This window comes from Nicotiana tomentosiformis, chromosome 5 (assembly GCF_000390325.3).
Source record: "Nicotiana tomentosiformis chromosome 5, ASM39032v3, whole genome shotgun sequence".
Lineage (NCBI taxonomy): Eukaryota > Viridiplantae > Streptophyta > Magnoliopsida > Solanales > Solanaceae > Nicotiana > Nicotiana tomentosiformis.
In genome coordinates, this window is record NC_090816.1 from 111,918,184 (window position 1) to 111,930,174 (window position 11,991).

General features: G+C 39.7%; 1 protein-coding gene across 1 annotated transcript in view; it reads right to left on the reverse strand.

Moving 5' to 3' along the window:
- The window catches only part of LOC104091667 (glucan endo-1,3-beta-glucosidase 8-like), a 152,093-nt gene that overhangs the window by 76,050 nt on the left and 64,052 nt on the right, over positions 1-11,991 (reverse strand). The gene's annotated exons all lie outside the window — the stretch shown is intronic.

Below are 11,991 nucleotides of genomic sequence, written 5' to 3' on the forward strand. Positions count from 1 at the left end.
CCCTTTAGGCTTATTAGTTGTCAATGATTCGATCTTGAAGAAATATAGCCCATGGGCATGATGGTCGAGCGAGTGTTTGCTCGGACTTGAAAATGTAGCCCGTAGGCTTAGTCGAGTGAATGATTCGAACTCGAATTAATGTAGCCCATAGGCTTAGTCGAGTGAATGATTCGAACTCGAAGTAGTGTAGCCCGTAGGCTTAATGGTCGAGTGAGTGTTTGCTCGAACTCGAAATAAAAATAGCCCGTAGGCTTGGTCGAGTGAATGATTCGAACTCGAAGTAATGTAGCTCGTAGGCTTAATGGTCGAGTGAGTGTTTACTCGAACTCGAAATAAAAAATAGCCCGTAGGCTTGGTCGAGTGAATGATTCGAACTCGAAGTAATGTAGCACGTAGGCTTAATAGTCGATTGAGTGTTTGCTAGATCTCGAAATAAAAAATAGCCCGTAGGCTTGGTCGAGTGAATGATTCAAACTCGAATTAATGTAGCCCGTAGGCTTAATGGTCAAGTGAGTGTTTGCTCGAACTCGAAATAAAAATTGCCCGTAGGCTTGGTCGAGTGAATGATTCAAACTCGAAGTAATGTAGCCTGTAGGCTTAATGGGCGAATTGTATCTTAATTCTGATTGCACAATAAATCTCAAAATAGAGGAATTTTCATTGGATATAAGATGCCGATAAAAAAGAGAACTTTCTTCGCACGTTATTACACGCCTGGGTTCGGGCCAATCTATATGAGCATGGTTCGCTTCGACCATTTGGCTCTTATAGTTTTTCCTATTGGGACCCTGTTGCTATGAAATAACTTTCTTGCGGGACCTCGGATATTGTTATAAATGTTGCACGACCAATGGCTGCCTCATTAAAAACCTTGCCAAAAAACCCATTTGGGATAAAACCGGTCTAAGGGAAAAAGAGTGCAACGCGTGCTTTCTAGCGAGAGATCCGTCCCTTGTTCGGACTTCTGCAGGGGTCACTTTTGAGATATAAACGAATATGGAAAGGTTGTACCTTACCAGTAGTACCGTTTTAGATGTGATACATTCCAGCTGCTTGATAGTTGTTTGCCGTTTATAACGCTGATCTTGTACGACCCCTTTTCGATGTCCTCGAGTACTGATATGGTCCTTCCCAATTCGGTCCTAGCTTCCCTTCATTCGGATTTCGGGTATTGATGGTAATTTTTTTCAACACTAAGTCCCCAGGCTTGAAATGGCGGAGCTTGGTTCTTCGATTATAATATCTTTCGATTCGCTGCTTTTGGGCGGCTATTCGGACGAGAGCAGCTTCTCATCTTTCGTCCGATAGTTCGAGGCTTGTATTCATAGCCTCGTTATTTGATTCTTCCATCGCGAATTGAAATCTGGCATTGGGTTCACCAACCTCGACTGGTATCAATGCTTCTGATCCATATACTAAGGAGAACGGGGTCGCCCCCGTACTAGATTTTGACGTTGTCCGATATGCCCAAAGGACTTCGGGAAGAATTTCTCTCCATCTCCCTTTAGCGTCGTTCAACCTCTTCTTTAAGTTTTGAATGACAATTTTGTTTGTTGATTCGGCCTGCCCATTCTCACTGGGGTGGTATGGCGCCGACAGTATCCTTCTTATCTTGTGGTCTTCGAGGAATCTTGTTACTTTGATACCAACGAATTGTTTTCCATTGTCACATACTATTTCGGCGGGTATCCCGAACCGGCATATGATATGATCCCAAATAAAGTCTATAACTTCTTTCTCTCTTATTTTCTCGAACGCCTGTGCTTCAACCCATTTAGAAAAATAGTCAGTCATAAACAAAATGAATTTATCTTTACCTGGGGACGATGGCAGAGGGCCGACAATATCCATACCCCATTTCATGAATGGCCACGGGGATAGGACTGAGTGGAGTTGCTCTCCGGGCTGGTGGATCATCGGTGCGAACCTTTGACATTTGTCACATTTACGAACAAATTCCTTCGTATCTTTGCCCATATCGATCTAATAATACCCTGCTCTGATTATTTTTCGGACTAATGTATCGGCTCCAGAGTGATTCCCACAAGTAACCTCATGCACTTCCCGTAGGACATAATCGACATCCCCCGGACCCAAGTATACCGCCAACGGTCCATCGAACGTTCTTCGGTACAACGTTTCGTCCGAAGCCAACGTGAATCGAGCAGCTTTGGTCCGTAGGGTTCTGGAATCTTTATGTTTCGATGGGAGTTTTTCGCTTTTCAAGTATTCAATATACTTGTTTCTCCAATCCCAGGTTAAGCTTGTAGAATTTATTTCGGCGTGACCTTCTTCGATTACTGATATCGAAAGTTGAACAACATTCCCCGAGCCCATATCATCTACCTCGACCGACGACCCCAAATTCGCAAGCGCATCGGCCTCATTATTCTGTTCTCGTGGTACATGCCGTAAATTCCATTGTTTGAAATGGCACAAAGTGATAAGCAGTTTATCTAAATACCTTTGCATTCTACCTTCTCGAACTTCGAAGGTTTTGTTTACTTGACCCACCACCAGCAAGGAGTCGCAGTTGGCTTCAATGACTTCTGCTCCCAAGTTTCTAGCTAGCTCGAGACCTGCAATCATGGCTTCATACTCGGCCTTGTTGTTAGTCAACCTGGTAGTTTTAATAGATTGCCTAATATTGCTACCCGTGGGTGGTTTCAAAACTATGCCCAGCCTGGACCCTTTTACGTTCGAAGCCTCGTCCGTAAAAAGGATCCATACCCCTGATGATGTACCTGATTTCAACAGTTCTTTTTCGACTTCGGGTACGAGGGCTGGTGTGAAATCGGCCACGAAGTCTACTAAAATTTGAGACTTGATGGCCGTGCGGGGTTGATATTCGATATCGTACCCACTGAGTTCGACAGCCCATTTGGCCAATCGGCCTGATAACTCGGGTTTGTGCAAAATATTACGAAGCGGGTAAGTGGACAATACACATATGGGATAACATTGAAAGTACGACCTTAACTTTCTTGAGGCGCTTATCAGTGCAAGTGCCAATTTTTCTAGGAGCGGATATCTAGTTTCCGCCTCTCCTAAGGTTCGACTCATATAATAAACGTGGAATTACGTACCTTGCTCTTCTCGAACTAGGACACCGCTTACGGCGACTTCTGATACTGCCAAGTACAAACAAAGTTTCTCGTCTGTTTTTGGAGTGTGAAGCAGTGGTGCGCTTGATAGATATCGCTTTAGTTCTTCTAATGCTTGTTGGCACTCCGGGGTCCAAGAAAAATCATTCTTCTTTTTGAGTAGAGAGAAAAATTTATGACTTCGATCAGATGATATTGAGATGAACCGGCTTAAGGCGGCAATCCGACCCGTTAGCCTTTGTACGGCCTCCACGCTGTCCACAGCGACGATGTCTTCGATGGCCTTGATTTTATCGGGGTTAATCTCTATTTCCCGATGTGATACCATGAAGCCGGGGAACCTGCCCGAACCGACCCCGAAAGCACATTTCTCGAGGTTGAGCTTCATGTTGTATTTCCTTAAAATCTCGAACATTTCCTGCAAATGAATTAAATGGTCCTCTGCGTGCAGGGACTTAACTAACATGTCATCAATATGAACTTCCATTGATTTTTCTATTTGTTCTTCGAACATTTTATTTACCAGGCGTTGGTAAGTAGCCCCTACATTTTTTAGCCCGAAGGGCATCACATTATAACAATACGTTCCATATTTGGTAACAAATGAAGTCTTTTCCTGGTCCTCCGGGTTCATCTGGATTTGATTATACCCGGAATAGGCATCGAGAAAAGTGAGGATCTCGTGGCCGGCCGTGGCATCGATCATGCGATCGATATTGGGCAGCGGAAAGGAATCTTTGGGGCATGCTTTGTTCAAATCCTTATAGTCCACGCACATTCTAAGTTTGTCCCCCTTTTTAGGGGACTACAACTACGTTGGCTAACCATTCGGGATATTTCACCTCCCGAATGGACCCTACTTTGAGAAGCTTGGTTACCTCGTCCTTTATAAATACGTGCTTTCTATCGGACTGGGGTCTTTTCTTTTGCTTCACCGGTCTGAACCTGATATGTCGTTATGTCCGGCGGGACCTCTGTTATATCTAAATGGGACCAGGCAAAACAATCAATGTTATCGATAAGAAATTGAACGAGTTTCTTCCTGAGTTCAGGGCTCAACCCCGTTCCCAAGTATACCTTTCGCTCGGGCCGGTGCTCGATTAATATGACTTGCTCTAGCTCCTCGATTATCGATTTTGTGGCGTCGGAGTCATCGGGAATCACGAAAGATCGAGGGACCCTTTGATCACCATCCTCTTCGATTTTCTGGTTGTCTGGCTGGGTTGAAGCCGATGTTTGTGATTGCTATTTGGTGTCCCGTTCTCCTTCCGGGCCCGATCCTTTTATCGGCGAAAGTGAGGACACTGGTTTAGCTTCGTCGACGATGAGTATTTCTTTCGCGGCTGGTTGTTCTCTGTACAACATTTTGACACCTCCCGACATCGGGAATTTGAGGGCCTGGTGTAGGGTCGAAGGCACAGCTCTCATGTTGTGGATCCATGGCCTTCCGAAAAGGGCGTTATATCTCATATCGCCTTCGATCACGTGAAACATTGTTTCCTGGATGGTTCCGGCCACGTTTATTGGTAGGACTATCTCACCTTTGGTGGTTTCGCATGCCATATTGAACCCGTTTAGGACCAGAGTTGCGGGTACGATCTGATCTTGTAGGCTGAGCTGCTCCACTACCTTCAATCGGATGATGTTGGCTGAGCTACCTGGATCGATTAACACACGCTTAATTTTAGTTTTATTCACGAGTACGGATATTACCAGTGTGTCATTGTGAGGTTGGATGACCCCCTCTGCATCTTCATCATCAAAGGACAGAGTCCCCATGGGTGCGTAATCTTGAGTCCGAGATCACTTTTCCCTCACCATCGATGTTTTAGTGCGTTTAAGCATTGGTCCCCGAGGGGTATCGATGCCGCCGATGATCATGTGAATGACGTGCTACGGTTCTTCTTGCTCGTTTTGCTTGCTGAAATCCCTACTTCTAAAATGGCTCTTTGCCCTATCACTCAGAAACTCCCGAAGGTGCCCTTTGTTGAATAAGCGAGCTATTTCCTCTCTTAGTTGCTTGCAATCTTCCGTTCTGTGGCCATGGGTACCATGATATTCGCACGTTTGATTGGGATTTCTTCGGGCAGGATCAGTCTGCATTGGTCGAGGCCATTTAGTGTCTTTGATGCGTCCGATGGCCGACACGAGAGCGGATGCACCAACGCTGAAGTTATATTCTGATAATCGAGGTGCTTCTATAGGATCGACATATTTATCGAAGCCGCTCTTACTCATAAGCCCCTGAGAATTTTGTCCTCGATCAATCCTTCGATTGTTCCGAACTGCGTTGCGTGCTGAACCGTTGTTCACCCGATCTGCGACGTATGGTCGATATCGGTCTCTGTTCGACCTTTGTTCTCTGTCGATCTGCTTTTGATTAATAACTGTCATATTCTGATGAATGGGTCCATACGGGGCTCCCGACTGATCATCCTCGCCCCTAATTTTCGATTGATGTCGGTTGTGCACATCTGCCCAAGTTACCGCTTGATACTCGATCAAATTTTATTTCAGCCGATGTGATGCTGTCGAACTTAGCTCGTTCAACCCTTGGGTGAAGGCTTGTACGGCCCAGTCGTCTGTGACCGGGGGTAATTCCATGCGTTCCATTTGAAATCGGGATACGAATTCCCTCAGCATTTCACCCTGCCTTTGCTTTACTTTGAAGAGGTCTGATTTCCTCGTTGCAACCTTTATGGCACCAGCATGTGCCTTTACGAATGAATCTGCTAACATGGCAAAAGAATCAATGGAATTCAGCGGTAAATTGTGGTACCAGATCATAGCTCCTTTCGAGAGGGTCTTCCCGAACTTTTTCACTAGCACGGATTCGATCTCATCGTCTTCCAAATCGTTGCCTTTTATGGTACATGTGTAAGAGATGACATGTTCGTTAGGATCGGTCGTACCATTATATTTGGGAATTTCGGGCATACGGAATTTTTTGGGGATTGGCTTCAGAGCCGCACTCGACGGAAAAGGCTTTTGTATGAATTCTTTCGAATCAAGCCCCTTTATCATTGGTGGAGCCCCTGGGATTTGGTCGACCCTGGCATTGCACGTTTCCACCCTCTTGTCGTTGGCTTCGACTCGTTTTGTGAGTTCCTCGAGCAATTTAGTAATTCCGGGAGTAGTCCCCGATTATTGCTCGTTAGATTTCACTATGGCAGGCTCTGTTCTGGGGGTGACTTCTCGAAGTGGATTGGAAACTGGCTTGCTTTGTGCGCGAGTTTGGCTCTATAGCTGAGCTATCGCTACTTGTTAGGCTTGCAGCATCTCGAAGATCATACGTAAGCTGGCCCCGATTTCCCCTGGGTTTTGGGTGTCTCGGGCTACGGATCGAGTACCGCCCTGAATGCTTCTTTCCAGTTCGGAACGCTGGTTCGCCTCCAAAGCTATTTGTGAATTGACATCCAGTAGTATTTCGGCTCGAATTTCGGGTACTTCGATTCGAGTCTCGGGTAACAAGTTGTTGGTTTCATCTTGAAGGCCGGCTTCGTAATCGATCGGTGAAGCCATTCGATCAGTGGTTATTCGTAGCTGACCCTAAATTCAAGATGTTTTCGGAAATAAGTGCAAAGCACAATGTCGTATTTTTTTAGATTTGTATCAAATGATCACTGTTATCCTCGGTCCTACAGTGGGCGCCAAACTGTTTACCCGAAAAATGGATAGAGTTGAATTTATACGCAGTTCCAAGGATATGTGGCGTAACTTGATACAAAATGCAAGGATAAATAAAATGTAAATGTAGATTGGAGAGAATGCAATCTAGATAAGGTTATCAAGAACAGTGAACCTTAGGATTCGACAAATAGAATCAATCTAAGAAACTGGAAGAGCGATTCTTTATTGTAGGAGAAATATAATACTTTTATTACAACGTAAGTCTCAGAAAAACTTGTGCTACAGAAATGATAACGAAGCCCTTTTATAGTGGAGGGATTCGGCTCCAAGCATAATAAAATAAACATTCAGTGGGAGACCCATGATAAGTCAGCTTTTTCATAATTTCTGCCAAGATTCCCTCTAGTGGGATTGCAACGGCTTTTGTGTGCGAGCTCGATCTCGCTTAGAATCCTCGATTTTGGTTCGAGCTTGATTTCGGCTCGAACTTGTGATCTTGGTTCGAGCCCGATCCTGGTTCGAGCCCTCGAATTGATTCCAGGTCAATGTTGGTAGGTCTTTGGATTATCAGCACGATAGGTCTACCCTGTGTCATGGTTCGATTCTTGTTCGAGTTTGATTATGATATCAATCTCGATACGGACCGGCCTCCTCGGGTTCGAGGTTAGTTCGTCCCGCCTTCGGGATCTTATTTCGATACATCACCCTTCGAACCATACCGGACATGCCAAGGCTGAAAATTATTTCGACCGTACACATGATATTGTACCAAAAGTACAACAGTTGGCAGTTACTAATACACAGCTTATTGTCTAAAGTCCACTTACATACATCTCTTGCTTATTTATTCAGAACTTTCAATTGAAATAATTTCACAAGCGTGATAATTGCTTGGTCAATCAATATACCAAATCAAATTACTAGTATTGATAACAAAGTATTGCTCCAAAATGTTATCATCGTAATAAATGATTAAATAATCACTATCTTACATAATTATAAATTGTTATAATCAAGGGCGGCCCTTTCATAAAGCAAGTAAAGTAACTACTTTAGGCCCCACATTTATGGGGGCCCATTTTTTGTTACACCTAATAGGCTATGTATAAGTTTAAATATTCTGTGAAGTAAAAATGTTTGATTTCTTTCTTTAACAAGTATAGAGAAGAAGGATTTGCAATTGCTATGATTTTTGTCAAGAAAATTGAACTTGAAATGAATATTGAACCCGAATTTCGTAAGAAACGTATGATATATAGGAAGTAACAATTTGATGAGAATGTTGATAATAAAATCTCAAAATCTTTCGAAGAGTCCTTTGAAATTGATTATTGTATATATAGTAGACAAGGCTATTTTTTCACTTCAAAATAGATTTGAACAATTCGAAGCATATGAAAATATATTTGGTTTTTCTATTTAGCGGTAAAAATTAAAATCACTAGATGATAAAATTTTGAAAAAATATTGCCTTAATCTTGAATGTTGTTAAAGCATAATAATCAATTCGATATTGATGGTTTAGATTTATTTTCGGAATTAAAAATATGTAAAAAAAATAATATAATTAGAAGATAACAATTTAATTGATATACCAGTCAAATAAAAAAATTTGATTCTTTTTCCAATGCCGATATTACTTATGGAATATTGGTAATAACTCTTATTTCCGTTTCAGCGGAAAGAAATTTTCAAAATTAAAATTGATAAAATCTCACCTAAGATAACAATGTCTCAATAAAGATTAAATAGATGAACTATATTGTCAATTAAGAAAGACTTATTAGGAATTATTGATTATAAGAAAATTATTAATAAATTTGTATCTAAGAAACGCTAGAAAAATAGATTTCAAATAAATAAATATTTTAAAAAAAAAGGTTAATGCCCCTCATAAAGTTTGGCTTTAGGCCACAAAACTCGTTAGGCTACCCCCGATTATAATACTCCAAACCGAATTGGACCCAATTTAACTTACCCGGACCATGAATTAAAGATTGAGTAATTAAGCATAGTTTCGTACCACTAACCAAAACGCATGCCCATTTTAGTAATTACCATTGCAACTAATTGCAAATTATTTGCTCTTTGAACTCATAACGCCATTGATGTTTATGTAAATTAACGGATTTACAAAATATGCTAATATGATATTGAGTGTCTTCAAATGTCTCTTTGAAAAGTTTTTCTAGGTTTCGATTATATCTCCTATATGAAATTATTTTCCTTTTATTTTGGCATCCTAAAATATACTCCAATATACTCCACTTTGCTTGTTTTTTTAGCTTTAGGGGAGATGGAAAACTATGATTGAAGAAAATTTAAATATATTTCTTGTGAAACTACTTGTTTTTGTTCATTATTCGTTTTATTTTTCATATGTCTCAAAGTTTTATAAAGCGAGTACTATAGAAATCGATATTTTTCGATTGTGATTTGTGGACCATTGCAGCTGTGGTCAAATTTTACAAAGAAAGAAAGTGCATAATTGTAGGAAATTAAAGTTTGATTCTGGCTCAATTGAACATCAATGAGGGGTGGGTAAATAGAGGACTATAGAGAATAAACTTTTTTTTTTTAAATTAGGTAAAATGGAATTAATTAAGGTATGAAAGAGGAAAAAGGAAAAAAATCGGTGAAATCTAATTGATCGTCCCCTCAAATTGGTTTTGTATATTATAATGTTGTATGCATTTCACTACTAACAATATTAAATGGGTTAGAGATCACCTGCAAAATTAGAGTGTGTAACTTATTTCTTTTCTCAACTTTAGACTATGCATGGAGATTGAATTGGTAGACTTCTTAGAAATTCTTAGAAATTGAATTGAGCCCTATTTAAAGAAGATCAATTCTTAGAAATTTGATTTTCTCAAAAATTTCTTGAAAGTTGGACTAAAAACTCCGGCCTAACTCTTTCAAGCTATCGACGTCTTTTTATAGGGGGAAGTGCACAATTAGTCACTAATAGAGTTGTATTTACTCTTAAGCCACAATGTATTTACTCTTTAGCCACTACTTTAATAAACTTTTACCCGTCCGAACGAAAATACTCTTGTGCTAGACTTATAATAATTTCGCTCAGTTTATGTACGTGTAGAGTTCAGCTCCATAAACCTTCCCTCGTTATCGCTTCGTCCAAATTTTAGAAGGTTTTCTCCTCTTTTTTCAAACTAGAGAATTCAACTTTCTCCTCCAAATTTCACCATAAAATTACAGTAAGTTCTAAAATTTCAGATATCTCTATATGCTTTTGTATGTTTATGTGAATTTTATTTGGTTGTTGGAGAATAAGATGCAAGGGATTTGATTTTTTATTTTCCTTTTCTCGATTACATTTTCACGGAGTAAACAACGTATAGAGGATAAAAAGTAGGGACATCATGTTAAAACTTTTGAAAATTGTGTCCTAAATATTAAGGACAAAGTGTCCTCAATTAGCACCTTGTATTGATAAAGTTTAGAACATCGTGTCCTTAACTTCATGATTGTTGTGTAAATAATAAGGACAAATTGTACTCAATTAGCACATTGAATTGATAAAGTTTAGGACATCATGTCCTTAACTTCATGACTATTGTATAAATATTAAGGACAAAGTGTCCTCAATTAGCACCTTGTATTGATAAAGCTTAGGACACCGTGTCCTTAACTTCATGACTGCTATGTAAATATTAAGGACAAAGTGTCCTGTATTTGCATCTTGTATTGATAAAGTTTAGGATATCGTGTCCTTAACTTCATGACTGTTGTGTAAATATTAAGAACAAAGTATCCTCAATTAGCACTTTGTGTTGATAAAGTTTAGGACATCGTGTCCTTAACTTCATGACTGCTATGTAAATATTAAAGACAAAGTGTCATATATTTATACCTTCTATTCATTAACTTTAGGACATCATGTCCTTAACTTCATGACTGTTGTCTAAATATTTAGGACAAAAGTGCCATGTATTTGCACCTTCTATTGATTAACTTTAGGATATCTTGTCCTTAACTTCATGTGTGCAGTATAAAATGTTTAGGACAAAGTGTCCTGAATTTTTCCTTTTCTTGACTTGCTATATGGATACAATATATATTATTGTTGCTTTCAATAGAAGATGGACCGCAGACTATAAGTATCTGGATCATCAAACAAAGCTTGTTCTAGTACCTGAGGCAATTCGATTTGAAGATTTCGTCAACCAGGTCTTTGAAGTTATTAAATTAGATAGAGACAAGTTTGAAGCAATGATATGGTTTGATATCAACCTGGGAACAAGCAAGGGAATATTTGTATCCAAAGATTTAGATCTTCAAACATGTATAGAGTTACAAAAAAGGCATTCACTCTTCAAGGGCTGTCGTTTCATTGTTGATGTTTCAGAAAGAGTTTTTGGCTCTACAAGTACCTTTGAACATATCAATATAGAAACTCAACAAGACAATCAAGACAAATGCAAACAGATAATGTAAATAGATGTGGTCGAACCGGAACTAATAATTGAAGAGGTGCTTCAAACATTCAATTCCATTCAAATGGAGGGACAAAACATTATAGAGATTGACAACTAACAAGCTTTGGGTATTCAAGTCTTAGAGAGTGCACCAGTAATTGAAGAGGTTGCTGAAAAATCATCTACTCAACTAACTAGACAAAGGTCAAAGTCGAAACAAAAAGAATACCACAACTACAATATTGAGAGAAAATGCTTCGTTGGATGAAATAAAAGTGGAATCAATATTTGACAAAAAGAAGAGTATAATTAACTATTTTTCGAATATAGGAATTAAAGGACATTTTGAATTCAAGGTTTTTAGATCAAGTTCAACAAGATATTCTTTGGAATGCAATAATGAAAAGTGTGGGTGGTGTGTGCGTGCTTTCAAAATTAAAGATTCAACACTATTCAAGATAGTAAAGGTTGAGAAAAATCATGACTGCTCACTTAACACTCTGAAAGGTGATCAAAGGCATGCAACTTCAAAGTTGATTAGTGGTTACATTATTGACAATCTTCGAGACCCAAGGTTTGAAGTTACACCTGCCTTTGTCATGGCAGAAATACAAAAATTGCATTGACTAGACAGTGGGTATCACAAGGCGTGGCGTGCTATTCAACATGCTTCAGCTTTAATAATAGGAACTCCTAAAGAGAACTATGAATTGTTGTCTTCATACTTGTACATGATGAAAAGTATAAACCCAGGAACATACACTAACATAAAGGCAAACGACAACAATAGGTAAACAATCAAAAAGAATTTATTAGTC